At 37.7% G+C, this 18,636-nt stretch overlaps 1 pseudogene; it reads right to left on the bottom strand.

Moving 5' to 3' along the window:
• Nucleotides 1-104: 104 nt before the first annotated feature.
• Nucleotides 105-15,254, bottom strand: LOC149199247 (sphingosine-1-phosphate lyase-like; annotated as a pseudogene).
• Nucleotides 15,255-18,636: the final 3,382 nt, after the last annotated feature.

The raw sequence follows: 18,636 nt of genomic DNA, 5'->3' as shown, positions 1-18,636 counted from the left end.
CCCCTCCTACGGGTAAATTCCAATCAAAAGTTCATATTTGGAACTTGTAAGAGGGGTTCCAAAGTCATGTGATGAATTTTGTTTTGGTGTCGAGGGGAAAGAACTTAAGATGCTTTACTGTCCATATATTCAATCAGCAAATCCTGCACCATCCCTCTGTCTGGCATCTTTCCAGCAGCTCCATATATTGGAGCCATGCCATCTTCAAATGCACTTCGATTTTCTTGCACAGTTGTAACTGCTTCTTTCAGATCTTTCAAGCAATCTTCTGCTATAAGGGTATGCTGAAGAGTCAGACATATGTGTATGCTGTTAGGTCTTTGTAAAGAATTTAGATGCCATCCTCGTGTTGACAGAACATCATTCACTTTAAAAATATCGAGCTTATCTGATCCAAATGCAATGACTGTCATGTCTGGTCTTCCCACAACGAATAGTTCTGGAATTAGCTTTATTCCTTCCTGAAAAGTTTTTGATACTTCCATTACTTTTCTCACTGCCTCCAGATATCCTTCCTCCCTAACACTCATCATAGCTGCCCAGGCACCAGCAATAAGACCACCAGGTCTGCTTCCAGCAATAGTTGGTGAAACATAAAGACCTCCTGACCACTCCGTTACAACCACAAATTGTTGCTTTCTGATTTCATGATTGCGATACAGCACAACACTTGTGCCCTTTGGCCCTAGGCCATACTTGTGAGTATCCACTGATATTGAAGTTACTCCTTGAACAGTGAAATCAAAAGGTGAAATTGGATACCCTAATTTCCGAGTAAAAGGAAGCACAAAACCTCCAAGGCAGAGATCAACGTGAAAACAAATACCCCAGCGCAAGACCAAGTCTCCAAGTTCTTCGATGGGATCAATGATACCATGAGGAAAACCCGGTGCTGAGCCAACAATCATAACCGTATTCTTGTTCAAATAACGCTGGATTGCTTTTACATCTGCTTGGAAATCTTCATTTACCGGTACACGCCATAGCTTGATTTTAAGGTATTGGGCCGCTTTATCATATGCAGAATGGGCAGATTCTGGAATTATCATTTCTGGTTTCATAATTCCCTTCTTGACTTTCATATAATCCCGTGAAGACTTTACTGCAAGTATAATACTTTATGTGCCTCCCGAAGACATATTACCACAAAATTGTCCTCCAGATGCTTTTTCTCTACTACCAAACATGCTTGCTGTCATTGCTACCACCTCACTCTCAAATCGTGCTATACTTGGGAAAACGCTCAAATGCAGCGGGTTGGTGTGAGAAAACATGGAATATGCTTCATTTATCAGTGAAAAATGTCCTTCGGATTCACTCCCACCAATATACACTGTACCAGAGCATCTTCCTTGCCATCGCACATCTTTTGACTTCTCAAATTTCAACCTTTCTATGACTCCTATACCAAGACCAGCCCTTGGCAGCTCAGTTTGCCAATTTTCTCATCCAGATTTAACACTAGACTGCATCTTGTCAACAACCTTTCCCTTCTTCCGTTCGATGTGGGTCGGAGAGCATGGCCTCCATTAATTTCCCGAGGAAGCCTGTAACGAAGTAGTTGTTCCTCAGAGGTTATCGTTGCAGTGATTTTCATCCTTATTGCATTGCACCTTCTGTAGTTTTCGACAGGAGATCAAGAACTCCAATTATACCTTTGCCAACACCTTGAACAAAACCCTCCACACCAGATGATCTGGCACCTACAAGTGGCTTTGTTACAATACCTGTAACTCCGCAAAATAGTCCTTTGCAAAAGCCCCTTTGATGCCAACAGAGCCTGCACGTGTCAACACTGACATGTAAGACCTTACACATGCTATTCCCATAAAATTCTTGCAGAAAATATGACAGCTGGTGTGAGATGTGCTATGGATCAGCATGAATTCCCCATTTCGTAGCGCAGCCAGTGCAAAGTCGGTGTTTTTCGCTACGAAATCACTAAAACAGGTAGCGCTGCGAAACTGCTAAAGGATTGTTGCGCTGCGAAAACACTTTGTCCTTAAGCTAGTCTGAGCAATTTTGGCAACAGAATTTTTAGTGATAACAGTAAGCATGAGTCCTTGGTGATATGAAAGGCCATATTTGGTTGATTCATAGATTCATGTACTTCTTTATATATCTTCCAGATGATTCAACTTATGCTCAGGGGTAGCATGGTCAGTATACAATGTTCATATTCATCAAATTATATCTACAATGCCCATCTATATAAAGGGAGAGAGAAGTCTTCATTCAGCATTGGTCAACCATTTTCCCTTAATGTCAAAAGGGGGAGAGTAGCTTCGTGTTTTGAGAAGAATGGTTGGTGAAAAGATTGGTGTGCTTACAAATGTATTTGTAGGTATTTACAGGCGATGGTGACCAAACACCAAAGTGGTTTCCATCAAGTCCAAAGGGGGAGATTATTGGAATTATGGCAAATGTGTTGTCCTTGATGGAAACCTACCTGATAAAGATGTCAACATTATGGTAGCAGGATGATTATACAAGCAGGTATAGATGTGATAGAGAGAATGAGAGGAATATCAATTCAGAGATAGAGGAATGATAAAGGTGAAGTTTGGGATAGTATATGTGGGTCCTGCGAAGAAAGGTCACGTACATACCCAGGTTTAGTGAAGCAAAGTTGTGTGAATATTCCGCACCATGGTAATTGGAGTTTCTGGGGTATTTACCATGGTATTGGCCCATAGTATTGAGCACCACAATGTATATTTGATCTCATCAAAGAATACCATAGACATTACTAAGGGATTGGCATAACGTATTGGCTAAGGCTCATACTATATAAGGAGATGGAGATCAAAGTGTTATGTGTGCAAGTGATGGATTATTGATGACTGATTTGATCTAAAATAGGTGTGCACCAAGGAGCATGGAGAAGGTTCAAATTTGATGGATCTAAAAGTATGGTAGAGACTAATGAATATGCTTGTTTGATCTTTTATGATTATGACTAACAATGATAAATCTGTGGTGGTAATGATACTCTAACATGAATGTGTGATAGTAAGATTTCTGAAGTGTATGTTATGATTGCAGTGATGGAATGATTTAATGATTACAGATCTACACACAGTTTTGTCTCTGAGAAGTTGGGTACATATGTGGATCTGCATCTGGGTAGTCACATATACATTCTATGAATGTTTAGAATTTGTACGCAATGTTTCTTCATGGGAAGTGCATACATACGCAGATGTGTTTCATATATCTATTCGGGTTTTGCAGTATGATTTGTTGATGATGTTTGATATGTTTTGTTATGTTTTTTCCCCTATCGATGAAGTCTCTCTTATGATAATTTGTGTTTGATAGTATTGATTGGGTTGGATTGATTATGAAATAGAATTTGACTAAGTGATAATGCTGCTATGTGGTGATCTGTATTTGGTTTAGTTATTTGTGTTGGATATAGTATCTGATTGAGCGATTGATTTAGTGGTACAGTGATTCATATTCAATTATTATTGTTTTGAGATCTATACGTAGATAATATTTAATGGAAATTCATGCATACATGAGTATGATTCTAAAAAGTAGTGTATACATTTTGACATATGATTGATCAAGGTTTGAAGTGGCAGGATTTGATTTATGCGATGAACAATATGTGGTCTGCTATTTTAATAAATGGGTGTACATTGATCTAATTTCTTTTGTTGATTGATATTTAGTGATTAGTTTATGAATATTGATTGAATGATTTTATTTAGTTGGTTAAGTGATTGTGTGATTTGATATAGTGATTTTTTTTAGAATTGTTATTTGATATTGGGCTTAAATGATGGAAGTGGGTCTAGTTTGAAAATATGATGAAAAGTGGCCTACGGGTTTGATGTTATGAGTCATGTGGATCCAGTATGAAACATGCTCCATAGAGGTGCTGAGGGTTGGATCCTTCAATGAGGGAGTCTAAGCTTCCTTCCAGTGGTAGCTGGTAAATCTGTTCAGGGGGTAGGAGATCCCTTCCTATAGGAGCTGATAAATGAGATCAGGGGGATAGAGTGCCCTTCCAGTCGGTGCTGGAGAATGAGGGAAGGTTGTGGCCTTCTGCAGGTGGGTGCATGAATGCTGGTGTGAGTCTGTTCTAGTACAATATTGTAATATGTTTTCCTTTTATAATAAAATATGAAGACAAAGATGACGACGACGGTGGTTTTCTCCCACATTGGGTTTCCTCATGTGTTCTTGTGTTTCTTATGTGTGATGGCTTATTATATTCTTACTGCTCATGGTTATTATTTAATTAAAGGCTAATGAAGTAATGATACATTGGTTAAAGTAGAACAGATGATGAAATATATGAAAAGTTAGTTAACTAGATATATGATGTTTTCATTTACTAAAGTCACATACATATGTTGGTTTATTGAATGACAATAGCATACAAAAATTTGAAAAAAGTTGAACTGAGTTTAAAATACTGATTCACCCTCCCCCGAAGTATTTTTCCCAACAATGTAGACTAATGTGCCTTTCGATGCCATCCCAAGAATAAAATCCTATGAGAAATGAATGGAGCACTTTGGGAAAAATGTTGGGGATGTTCTTCCAAGATGATGTGGAGGTCACTAATAGATAGGCATGATGTGGATGAATTGGAGAGGTTGTTTATCATAAGAATTGTTGCATTAATAGAATAATTCTCCCTAGCATTACAATCTCGGGGAAAAGCAAAGGTAAACTCACTTAATATTCCAAGATTAAAACTCTGGGAGGATGTGTTTGGTGTGAATTAACTGAGTGCAACATGGATTAATAGGTGAAGATAAGGTGTCCCAGAAATTTGATCTCAAAATAAACCAAAAGAGGAACCTCACCAAAACCTCCAAGGAGAAAACTTTAAGATGACGTGTAAGTGAAGGGAACATGGACCAATGTGATATTTCTGGGACCTACATGACACATGGAATGTAGTGTTTTCTTGGTAATATTTTCTGGAACCTACATGATACAAAGGGTTTAGGTTTTAGAATTGAAAACCCTAGAAAACCATGGTTTTATTTAGCATGCATGCATCTTAGAACTTGAAAAATGACCAAGAAATAACCAAGTAATGCAAGGAAAATACAAAGGGTTTCTCCATTTGAAAGTAATAACAAAATATTTATCTTTTGAAAGAAAACTCTTATTGAGAGAAGGCCAAGAATGACTCTACATTTCCACATTAAATTTCCATACAAAAAGAGAGAGGGTTATTTTAAAACCCTGGACTATATACTAGACCAGAATATGTTGTATACAAAAAAATGAAGAAATAAAAACAAAATACTTGTAGTAAAAAGGAGAAATGAATATAACCCCCCTGTAAAAAGGTTAATTTAAACTTCAAGCTATCTAAGGAGGCTTCTTACCTACAATAGAGACTGAGCAGAGTCCTGACATACTTAGGAAATACTCCCTACCAATTTTCCAAACTCCAAACAGAACAAATAATGGGTTAAATTAATGATACTAGTAAATATCAGAAGAAAAATAGAAAACCCATAAAATTGACCTCATACTTTGCCATTTACCAAATAGATATGGATTATTAATGTATCTCTGCTGCAAGTGAAAGAACTAAACCTAGAAAATGGAAAAGTTATAGATATTTGTAAGTTAACAATGAATGGAAAAATGAGAAACCCAGACGTATTGCAGAGTGGTATTTTATCAGAAAGCCAAAAAATAAATGACCAAGTGAATTGGTGAAGGGAAGGTTTTTATGACCAAAACTGAAGCCCTAACATTTTACGTCGTGTTAACGATGTTGGAAGTTCACCAACGAAGGAGGTCTCCCTGATATGGAGTTCCAACTAGACCTCATACCATTTGGAGTAGGAGCCCCATCCGGATAATATGCTCGACCTCCATTATTCTGAGGGATCTTCTATGGCTTCAATTATCAACATAACAAATTATGCAAAAAAACTTTGAAAGAAGAAAGTAAGTTGACATTGTGAATAATATTGTTACAATTTATATAAGATAATTTCATGGACGAGAAAGAAAGAGTGAGAATCTAGAAGAAAAGTAATAGTACTATCCTAAAAGAGACACACAAGATCATATAAAGAACCGTTGATTAACTTGCAAAGTAGTTCACAAGATAACAATGTTCATAAAAGAAAGTAATAACGGAGAGAGAAAGACATCCAAACAAGTTCCAAAAAAACATCACACACATGCATACCATCAAATACAAGGTAAAATAATGTACAGTAGCCAACACCAACATGTATACCTTGAAATGATAGAAAAGAAAGTTTGTTTGTTAGTCCAACAGTTAAAACATAATATTGTTACACTTGAAATACAAGTGACGACACAAGTGTCAATTGCAACCAAAATGTGCAGTATTCCATAGGAAAGTGTCCATCACATATTATAATGATGAATACCATCAACTAGTTCCAGAGAATGCGCTAGAGATATCTTTAGAAGGAACGATAATGTGCTCTTAAGATGTGTGAAAAAAAGTGAAGGTAACACATGGAAGATTCAAAAAAACATGTGTAAACAAAAATAAAACACACGCGACACATGAAATAATGAAAGTAGGAAAAAGAAACAATTGTAAAAGATAGAGCAAGAAAAAAATACACATGTAAGGGTAGGAGAAATAAAAAGCGACACTTGCGAAAGTAAAAGTGATAGTTGAGTAGATTACCCAAATGATGGGGCATTTTCAACCATGGGTGAGAGAATACTCCTTATACTCCAGTAGTACATAGATCTCAAAAGAGAAAGATGAGCATCAAGATGAATTCTAGATTGGACTCTTTATATAGGGAGAGCACACATGCAATTAGTGTTAAGATTTGTGAGCGCATTTAGTGCATGTAGGGAAAGTAGGAGCCAAAATTGAATTTGCTGATTTGAAGAAGTACACTCTCACTATTGACAAAGAGTATACAATCATTGTTTGCAAAGGATTACCTCAAATGGTCCCTATCCATAAGGATTGCAAAGTCTATGTCGATATGGACTACGCAAGCACTATCATGAATAACTACACACGCATTGTCCACAAAGATTGTGCAACCTTTGTTAATAGGGACAACACAGTCACTTTCATCAGGCATTGTGGAATCACTATGATTAAGCATTGGACAATGCTTGACTTGCAAGGATACACATTGACTATCAGTATTTCTCAGAAAAGGCTTGCTATGCGGGCATCATAAAATAAGAAAGTCGCTTTGACATAGAATTCTTGAAGGAAGACTTGAACACTTGAGCAACATGACTAAGAATGATATTAATGGCTTGAAACAATGGATGGCATGATCATAATGAGGCTCCAAAATTTGAATGTAGGAAAAATTTGTAGGGTGTTGTAGGAGCAACAAAACTTGGCAACACACTAGAATAACGTTATCTTCTCTGTTTAGGTCTAATGTTAAGTAGGAGGTCTAGCCTTCTGGAAGTATTTTCCCATCTTATTGATCACCCTAGCTTCCCTACTTAGCCCAGTTACAGATGTAGTACATTCTATTCCTCTTGTCAGCTTAACACATTTCATAAGACTATTCAAACTTTAGTGGTTTTATGTAAATTCCACAAATTTATGATGTTCATAGCTTTATCATAGTGTTTGGTGTTTCTCTACTACTAGAAGGCTTGTTCAGTACCCTAATGAAGTCACTTCAAGGAATCACAAGCATTGCTTCTCTACTAGCGAGCCTATTCGACACCCCGACAAAGTTGCTTGCTTCACCTCTCTGCACAAGAAGCTTTTATCTTCTTTCACCCTTTATTTATTTTATTACTTTATGCTTATTGGAAACTTATTGGCACTCATTTATCCAAGGGTGGAAGATGGATCCAAACTTATTTTATGGGCAGGAGAGGTTTTTCCTTGTTTTTCAGAGACTCTTATATATACACTTCTAAAATGTGCATTCTTGCTTAATTTTTTCCTCCTTTCCCTTCTCTACTCAATTGAGATGACATGTTGAAACCAATCAATATAAATGGTCGATTCAAGAAATTAAGATCCTATCATGAAATAGGAGCATCATAGATATGCTAAGGCCTTTATTTGAGATGAAATGTATTCGTTGTACATGCATCATTAACCTGAAAAGATGTTTAGGCCTGAACAAAGAAGTAGACCATAGATAAGACAAGCATTGTATATTGTCATGGTTACCCTTTCAACCTTTTGTCACATTAGCATAGAGCTAAGCAGGATGACTTTCATAGATGGTCTTATTAAAACAAAATGGGAGCAAACACATGGCACAAAAGAAAGCATGACAAGATATAAAAGACAGAACATAATAAAGAAAAAAACATGTAAAACTAGTAAAGAAAATGCAGAGAAAAAAACTCAAATAAAAGAAAAAGGAATGCAGGAAGAGTGTTGTAATCATTGCAAAAGTAACTAAAATGGAACTTTACCTAAATCATAATTTATCTAAACTAGAGGGTCAGGATCATGTCAAATAAAATTTCTGATGTAACCACAAGAGTTGCTCTTGAGCTTCAAGTAGAAATATATGAGCAATTAGCACCATGATGAAACAATGTGAAAAACTAAAAATATTTACTTAAATAGCCTGCACATAAATTTGGAGGTCTTGCCTACTAGTAGAAAAGTGTGCCATACATGCTCCTTTTAACCAATCTGCAATTGTACATTCATTAGTGTTTTCATTCTTAGAAAACATCAAGAAAGATCAAAACTTATTATCAACGACAAAGATTGATAAGTAAGATTTCTCTAGCCAATCTGTGATTTGATCGTGGAATACAAAATAACCCATTTGAAAACCCTCAAATTATTAAAAATGTGAACTTTCAATGAGCACACTTGAATTACAAAGAGAATCTTGCAAGGTATATTTAATATGATATTTGTTAAGAAAATTTATTGATATCATGAGGACCTAACATAATCATCAGAAAAAGTTCAAGTCCCTCAACTATCCGACAGGTATCTAAATAGTGAAATGATAGATCATAAAGGTCTACTGATGTAAAGCAACTATCATTATATGGACTAGTGTGAAAATGATTAATTAAGCGAAAATGGTTAAAAGCATTGTTATGATTAGATTGGAGGATCAACATATAAAATTCTTGATTCTCTATTGGTTCGCTTTATATTCAATTACAAACTAGATCAGCAATGTGAGAGCTTTGGGAATTAAAAGCAATTATTGGCATTGTAAATTTGGGGCACCAATTAGGATATCAGGCTAACAATAGATTAAAAACATATGTTAAACCAAATATAGTATCCATATCAGCATGAGGATTTTGATTTGTCAAATGATTCAAGCATTAAAAGATACTTGAAAGGATTGATTGTGCCAAAAAAAAAAATTAGCCTCATAGAATACACTAGAGAGATAAGTAGTCAATTATTCAAGGAAGAATTTGACAAGAAGGAATCTTTCAAATGGTGATGACCTTTGTCTCGATAATAATAATGATAGGATTCACATATCTACACATCTAAGAAATATATGCCTTCCAAACATGATTTTAATACAAGGTATTTATAGGAATCATTAACTCTATATGAGGATTAAGAAGATTAACTTGAAAATGCTAAAAATCCTTCAAGAATGAAAATCCTTCAAGAATGAGCTTAGGTCCAATGAAACAATGTTGAAAAAATAATTATGCTAGAAAATTCTAATCTCGCCTAGTTCGGGGACCTCATCGTGATCGTGAGAACCTAACATAACCATCAGTGGGAGCTAAAGTGCTCTGACTTTCTGACGAGTCCCTGAACTTTCAAATGTTGAATGATTTAATTTTGAGGGCTTAGTCAAATCATCATTTTTGTGAAAACATTTGTCACCAATTATTTCAATAACATCATTATGAATCATTTGGCAGTTGTTGGAATCAACAGTTTCATCGAATGTCTCAACATCACCTAATAGATTACCCAAATAATAAGAAAGATGTTCAATGATTACAGCATCATCTTCTTCATCATGGGAAGCCTTACCACCTTATGTGGACTTAAGATCTAATTCATTTGGATATAAATTGGAAGAACATGATATATCAATTGATTTATTACACACATCTCGACACAAGGGCTGGTAATATGAGGAATAAATTCCTATAATAATATATTCTATGATCAGATCATATTCTAGAACAAAACCCTACAAATCCAAATATTCTTATGGAAACAAGAGATCATCCAATGTTCTTGGGAATTTATCATCATATATAGTGATGGAGTCGTCATCATCAGGGTGATAGTTTATTAAGCCTTCATCTTGGTCAAGAGCATTGGTTTGATTTGAATGGTTACCAGAATTACAAGATTATTGATCAACTAAGAATGAAGGAGAAACATCTTGATATAGAGGATGCTAAAAAAGGGAAGAAAGATTAAAATCATATTCACCCTTCCTCTCCCATACGTGTGGAATGTTACCACCTTGTAACTTATCACCATTTGGACCAGCAAATTGAGAATCAATAATATCTGAAGAACTTGTTGGTGGAGTGGATTGGTTTAGTGAATCAAGGTACAAATAGCCATGAGATGTAGATGATAGAGAATGACAGGTATACCTTGAAGAAACAATACTTTCAATGATATTAGATTCAAGATTTAAATTGTGTACATTGATGTGATCTCGAGGAAGCAAGGGATCAACCTTCACCTCAGGATCCATGGATTTATTAGAAGATTTAAATTTTTCTTGGATGGGATCCTGTCCATGGGGAGGAAAAGAGAGTGGAATAATTGGATCAACCATTTGACATTGAAATTTCCTAACTTCGAAATCAGAACATGATTTTACTTTGTTTGGTATGTTAGAAAATTATATATTACAGAGCAATGGAATACATAAGATATATTGTAGAGATATATACAAAGAAAACAAACAAAACAAGAGAGACACAGATATACGTGGTTCACCAAATTTGGGTTATGTCCACAGAGAAACAACCAGTACTTCCTTTTATATTATCCAGCAAACTGAAGAGATACAACCTACAGCAAATTCGTTGTAATTCCCTCTTCTCTCTCACACAATCTCCTCTCTCTTTCTCACTCAGAATATAGATCTACATAGACGCAATACAATTCCATCATATATAGCAAGGGGTTGTCTTCTAGGGGAAAAAACCCTAAATTAAACATAACTTCTACCGTCAAATCTCTACCTAATGAATGGCCCATATTGACTATGAAATTACAACATTTTACAAGGCAATTTTACATCTATTTTTAGCTTCAAGGGCGCTACCCTGATCCCTCGCTAGGGGAGGCTCTCAAAGATCACAGCTTCCCCCCCTAGACCCCCCTTGCAGCACAAATATTACGGGTGACGTTGCTGCCACATCTCAAACTGGGGTCCAATGCGGTGATACCTCTGAATAAAGAAGATAATCAGGCTCCACACCCAACATGGTAATGAAAAAGGAGGAGGAGAAGGAACAAAAGGAGTAGCATAATCCTCCTTTGGGATTTGAGATGTCTCGTGAGTGAGAAAAGTTGAAAAGTAAAAATTGGGATCATACTTACTTTATTTATGTCTTGAATATATTATCATTATAAGATTATCTACCATCAACTGGGAATTCAGATTCAAATTTATTCAAAGATATTTGAACCAAATCTAGAAACGTTTCACCCATGAAATTCCAATCCACATCCTTTTCAGGAAATTCATAATAAAAGATGAAGGAATCTATCATAAAAATCCCCTAATGACTCATCGGATTTCATTCTAATCCAATTGATCCTCTTACATGTATCTTGATAATCATACCTATCAAAAGCTTCATGAAGCTCCTTAACAAGTTGTTCGAATGAAAGAATAGAAGTAGTTGCTAATGTATGACATCATAGTTTGACATGACCCTCAAGGGTAAGGGTGAACAACTTCGCCAAGACATTATTACAATGTGTTCCATTAGAAAGACAAAAATGAAGAATTTGAATCATATGTCCAAGGACAGTTAATTCACCCTTGCCATCAAACTTAAATTGAGACAAGTTATAAATTAGTTTCATGTGGATTGTAAGATTTTCTCTATGAGAAAAGCATCCCGGGATTATTATTTTGGAATTATCCATTACAAAATAAAGATTCAAAATAGACTCAATGTGATCATCTTGTCATTTGGCCCTCCTTCTAGCGCCACTTGCTGAAAGTTCTGGAAATCCGTCAACAAAGGGGGTGTCCCCAGTATGAAGTCCCAACTAAACCTCACAACATTTGGAGTATGAGCCCCATATGGATAATTGGTCTGGCCACCATTATTATTAGGTATTTTCCTTGGCTTCAATTATCCACATAACAAATTATGAAAACAATCATTGAAACAAGCAAGTAAGTTGACAATGTGAAGCATACAGTTGCAATGTAAATAAGGTACTTTCATGAATGAGAGAGAAAGAGTGAGCTTCTAGAACAAAAGTAATAGTACTATCCTAAAAGAGGCACAAAAAAGCATAGAAATAATAATTGATTAACCTGTAAATTAGTTCACAAGATAACAATGATCATAAAATCAAGAGGCAATGCACATTCAACAAGATGCATACCAAATCCAACGAAATGGTTCATTTTCATTAGTATGTATAAATGCAAACATACACCACAAAAAATGGAAGAATAGTCTTACAATAACCCATGACATATGCATTAAAGTGCATCGACTCTAAGAGATTCATATATTAAGTGAAAGTCCTAATATACACAATTACAACAATGCAACACTAACCCCAATAGTGGAACATTAAGTCACCACTTTTTCCACCAAAGAATGATCTTCTCTCCCATGCCAAGCTAGATAAGCCAAGGTGAAAATTATTCTACTTGAGTTATGAGCATGTATATAGAACAAATGTAAACACAAACCAAACACAAGTGACACATGCAAGAATTAAAGAAGGCAAAAGAAAAAAATATTAAATATATATCAAACAAAAATGACACATGTAAGGGCAAGAGAAATCAAAAGTAACACTTGCAAAAGAAAAAACGACACTTGAGCAGCTTATCCAAATGATGGGGCATTTGCAACCATGGGTGAGAAAATACTCCTTACCCTCCAATAGGTCACAGAGCTCAAAAGTGAAAGATAAACATAAGGATGAAATTTGGTATAAACTCTTTATATAGGTACAATGAACATGTGATTAGATTTAATATTGGTGAGAATTCTTAGTGCATGTCGAGAAGCTAGGAATCAAAGATGAATTGACTGATTTGAAGAAGTGCACTCTCAGTGTTGACAAAGAGTATCGTTGGCTTAGTGGATCCTGATCCAGGTTCAAAGTTAAGTTTTCCAAACAAATCCCTACACTACTGGCCCTTTCAGCATCTACCCGTGAAGCGCAGACTGAAGTCTCACCCGAAGAAGTATGGAGGAATGTTGGAACCAAGTTGCCGTACCCAGAGATTATTGTAATGTCATTTTGTGCCCTAAACCTGCCTTCATGTAGATCGATAAGCCTCTAAGGCTTATCAATATAGCTTCCTTTAACCAACCTCTAGACCTTTGCAAAGTTCTATGACTATCTTTTGCGGACCCTAAACATGTGAATCAACCACTTACGTGCCTCTGTAATTACCCAGATTAGCTTAAGTGTTTGATAACATTAACATGCAACAATATATTCTTCGCATAAATAGTTATTATTACTTGCGTTCATATGAAAATGTAAATCATGTAAAATCGCGCATCAATACAGTATTATCTCACAAACCCATCATTCATCATAGCATAAAAGCACATTCATTCATAACAGAAATAGCTAGACAAAACATATCTATTTCCAGAATAATCTCTTTATTGATACTTCAGTTCTTCTTACAGACTAAAGACTTCCTTGCGCACTCAGCTGTAGGGGTCCACGCACTCAGTTGCAGACTCTACTCTAAGCCTCTACACACACAGTTGCAGAGCCTCTCTTCTACTCTAAGACTTCTTCCCTCTTTACTCTTAATAACCCGTTACGTTCATCTTCATCCTTAGTTATCCTTCCTTAGACTCTCTAAGACACTCCTTTTTATACAATCCCATGGTCCGCGGACCATGGGTAGATCTAATAAAGCGAACACAACTTACATAAAAGAAGGGTAAAACCCTTTATGAAACTTTATTGTCTACGTGCTCCACGACCACATTTTCCAGAGACTTTACATTCTTTACAACAAAAATTGGGATTTTTGCCCCAAAACTTGGGATTTTGCCGCAAAAATGACCCTAAGGGACCCTGTCCCAATAGGCCCCCAACATAAATATCATGACTCACTCCTGAGTCACTCTGTTGGTGTGGAGATCTTACTGCGGAGACCTCCCAGCTCTACTTGTGCCATTGCTACCTCAGTCGCACTCTCCATGGTTGCCTGTTTAATCTGCTCCACCAGCTTCTTTGTTGTTGGTCCTGCACTATCTTCCTTTATCTTCTGCTGTGTTCTTTGTAGGCTTTCCAGCTTCTCCTCAATGGTGGAAGAGATAACATAGGCCTCGTCCAGCCAAGGCCCCAATCTGGCCTTGAGGACCGCCTCTTTCCTTTGTGCTGCCTCCACCTATTCGAGCAACTGCTTTGCCTCATGCAGCTTGGCCAGTGGCTATGATATAGCAACGGTGCGCGACATCTCTCTTGCTTCATCATACTTCTGCTGCAATTCATGGGATTCCATATTCAACCTCTACAGGTTAGGATCTTCTTGGAGTGCCATGAGTACCTCCATGGACTACTCAAAGAGAGCGGTGCAATCCGCCACTTCAGCATCTACTGTTGTGACTCCATCCTTTATAGATGCTTCACGCTATTCTCTGACCTCTGGTGGAGTTGAAGGTTGTGACTTCAAATTGAGCTCTGTTATCTTCAGGTTCAATTCAAACTGAACCTTAGCCACTTTTGTTTTTGCTTCGTGCACACCTACAACCAACTTCTTGATCTTAGCGTCCACCAGCACTTCCTCTGGTATATGCAGTTCAGGGATTGTCCTACATGCCTCGGCCACCACAGCTGCAGTATTCTCATTTTGTACCTACACTTTCTTCCATGCTTCCAGCACTATTGTCTTCTCAATGAACATCTGTTCGTTGTTGACCTTGTACTCGTTGATCATGCTCAGCGTGCGCTGCTCCCGGGCCTTAAGCTTTGCAATCACACCTACTTGCAGTGTGTGAAGGAACTCACTGGGGAGCATGGACAAGTTGAGGCCCACATTCCTCAAAGTGCTAACCATAGCCTTGTCTGCGGCCGCCTCCATGTTCAAAGCTCCATTAGGTAGCGCAACTACCCGGAGATCCATTGACCAAACCAGCTCCGCTGCTTAAGTCATCCCTGGTGCCAAACTAGTTGATGCAACACTACTTTGTCCTGCAACCACCTGGAGTCTAGTCATTTGGATCTGCAGCTCACGTAGACCCGTCTGTATGGCACCTAGTTCCTGCTTCTACTGCTACTCAAACTGCTGTAGAAGTTCTATTGTTGTATCCTACACCTTATCGCCAATATCGTCCAAATCGCCCTCTGTCAAGGTAATTGGATCTAACGACGACTTGGAGGCCTTTGTCTTCTTGCACGGTCCTTCCTTTTCCTACTCCCTATAATGATTCACTCAGAAGGGAGTGCTTTCCTACTGGTCTCTGCTGCCCTGCTCTGACACTCTTCCTCCTTTATTTGGGGTGAAGGAGATTTCTGACTTCTATTTGAGCCGCGCTCTTCCTGCTCCCCATGTTCCTTCACACTGTGCTCTGCTTCTGCTCGGGCCTTACTATGGTCTCCTTCTTCCTCTTTTCAACCAACTATTGAACCTTCAGTTTGGCTACTTCCTTTTTATGCTTCTTCGCATACTTGTTATTCCTGATGGCCTCATCGGATGCAACATGCCAATATGTTGGCCAACGCTTGATGACTTCTACAATCGCGTCATCTGTGGCCAGGTAGGGTAAGTCAAACCATTTCTGGTCGGGGTCCTTACATGCTCGGATGTAAATATGGTGGAAATCCGCCTTGAACTCCGCATACCGCAACAACTGCTCGAACACGGTTGGCGAAAACCACGGCTTTCGATTGATGGCTGTGTGGATGCTTGCCTCCATTAGTACCCAAAAGGCTTTTATTTCTCTAACCTACGCAACATCCTTTGTGGCCCATAAAGATGCAAACATTGCTACTTCTAGTAAATCAATCTCGATCGGAGGAAACTGATTTTCCTCTGGCAACTCCCACGTGACTAGCACAATCGAGAGTAATAGCCATGAATAATGAAAGGTCTTAATATCATTCTACGCCTCTTTGCAGTTTGTGAGGTACTCGCTACACAGGTAGTGCGCCCAATTGAACTGTATGCCCTCCGCGCACTGAGTTGCCAAAGAGATCACTGGTGTCAGCACCTCGTTTGTGTGGAACTTCCTCATGACTTCACTAGCCAAAATTTGAGTGGCAACCTTCACCACGGGGTCAATAATGCTAGTAATGATATAACCACGCGGCCTCTTAACAAGTTTTAACTTGTCCTTCATCTTCTTCATGAGGTCGCACTCGCTCGTCTTTCCGCCGAATGCCTTAGCTGGACTTAGTCTTGAATGAGGTAGTAAAGTGATCCAATGGATCAACATATCGGTTATGGAGATTGGCTCACTCAACCACAGGCACCTGTCGTGCACCAGGCACAACAACTGCTTGATGACAATTAGGTTTATCGGAGCGCGGTAGTAGTGAGGCACCCATAGAAGGTTCAGTAACCCTGATTTGTTAACTCTATGAATCCACTCTAGTGTGGAGACACTATACTCCTTGTAGAAAACCCTCCTCATGAAGGTGTCTGTTGCCAGGTGGGGGAACCTCTTGAGGTCTGCCAAATCCCAATCTTCAAGCTTCAGATGTGGGATCCGCGCTAAGCATAGACCTTCAAAGGGTAGGTTCTCCGATAACAGGGGTGTGTTAAGGAGGAACTGTCCCTCATCTAGGTCCTTCGGTACTTTTACTTTGCCCTGGTGTGGAGGGATATACTCCAGCATCTTTGAAATAGGGTCTACCCCCTCAATATCTATGTCTTTCGCGACCTCTTCGGCCTCCAGATCGACCACCTTCCCTTTCTCTTTTGCACTCGGTTTTTCTTTCCGCTGAGCCTGTGTAGCTGCATGTTTACTTAGTGACTTGCGCACTGGCATCGACTTATTTTTCTTATCCTTTTTTGGCTTGGGGACCTCTTGTGTCAGCATAGGCTTCAACCTAGGTGACCTCGGCACCGTAGGCACTGTTACTAGAACCTCCATACTCACAACCTCAGGGGAAACTCCCTCAAAGGCAACAATCTCTCTAGTGCTTATAGTTTATGCAGGACCTGGTCCTAACATGATGTCGCAGATAAGCTTTCTGTCTAACTCGAAATACTGAGTGAACATGGGGCTTGCGAGAAAATCCTCAAAGAAGTCACACTTCATGCGCAACAAACAGCACAACTCAAAATTTCTTAGAATGCAAAGTGTTTCTCACTGGACGGCTACTTGTAATTTATAGGCGAATTCAAATTCAAATTCGACCGTTCCCCCCAAAATCCATTCATAAATAAGTAATGCAAGAAAAAATCAAATGGATTTTCCCTTTGAAAGAAATAGTAATAAATTTACCTTTCAAAAGAAAACTCTTATTGAGATAAGGTTGGGAATGACTCCACATTTCTGCATTAATCCAACATACAAAAAGACAGAGGGTTAGTTTAAAATATTGGACTAATAGCAGACCAAAATATGATTTATACAAAAAAAAGAAAAAAGAACAGGAGAATACTTGGAGTAAAAAGGAGAAATAGAGATAATCCCTTTCAAAAAATGTTTATTTAAACTTCAATCCAACTAGGGAGGCTTCTTGCCTACTACAGAGACCAACCAAAGTCTCAGAATACTTATGAAATACTCCCTACCATCCTATGTTGAAATTGTAATGAGTGTCGGTATTTGTAATGTAATGTAACTTCATCTTTAATATATTTATCATATTCATTATTATTATTGTTATTATTTAAATTTTGGTCAAAGCATGTTCTTCATGCTTATAGAGACAAAATGAGTCAAAATGAATTTATTATGAGTAAAAAATAAAAATGTATTTGAGTCAAGTCACATTTGGAATTTTGTAAGAAAACAATTTGCATTTTATTTTTCAATCAAAAGTCAACACGAACACCAAGTCGGCCCTCCTTGGACAAGTCAGCCTATGTGGCACCTATTTTACCCTCTTGGACATACATATATAAGAGTGGAGTCAACCTCTTTGAGAACCATTCATTCATCACACCATCATCTATCTATTTCTATGATTAGTCAAGAAGAGGAGTCAAAGCCAAAAGAGAGAAAAGCAAGTCAAAGGAGATAGTAAGGTTGAAGTTTTTCTTCCCTAGTTCATCTCACACATGCGAAGTTTTTGAGGTTATTATTGTAGGGCCAAAATTTGGCCTCTATTGCAAGGCTGGAACCTAAAATGTGACCAAATTTGGAGAAGATGACCAACATTGACCTTGACTATTGGAGGAGACTTGGAGGAGGGTTTGACTTGGAATATTTTTTGTTGTTTTGGTCTTGATCGTTGGTCTTTGATATATCATTTTGATCTAATTCTAAAGAGAAGGATTGTGGGATTTCCCCCTTGTTGGGTTTTGCTATGGCTTGGAGCCTAATTTTGGTGTT

The sequence above is a fragment of the Pinus tabuliformis genome, chromosome 2_1, assembly GCF_031772625.1.
Source record: "Pinus tabuliformis cultivar Carrire ecotype Pingquan chromosome 2_1, CPIR1, whole genome shotgun sequence".
Classification (NCBI taxonomy): domain Eukaryota; kingdom Viridiplantae; phylum Streptophyta; class Pinopsida; order Pinales; family Pinaceae; genus Pinus; species Pinus tabuliformis.
The sequence above is the reverse complement of the archived record's forward strand: the minus strand, read 5'-3'. Positions and strand labels throughout refer to the sequence as shown.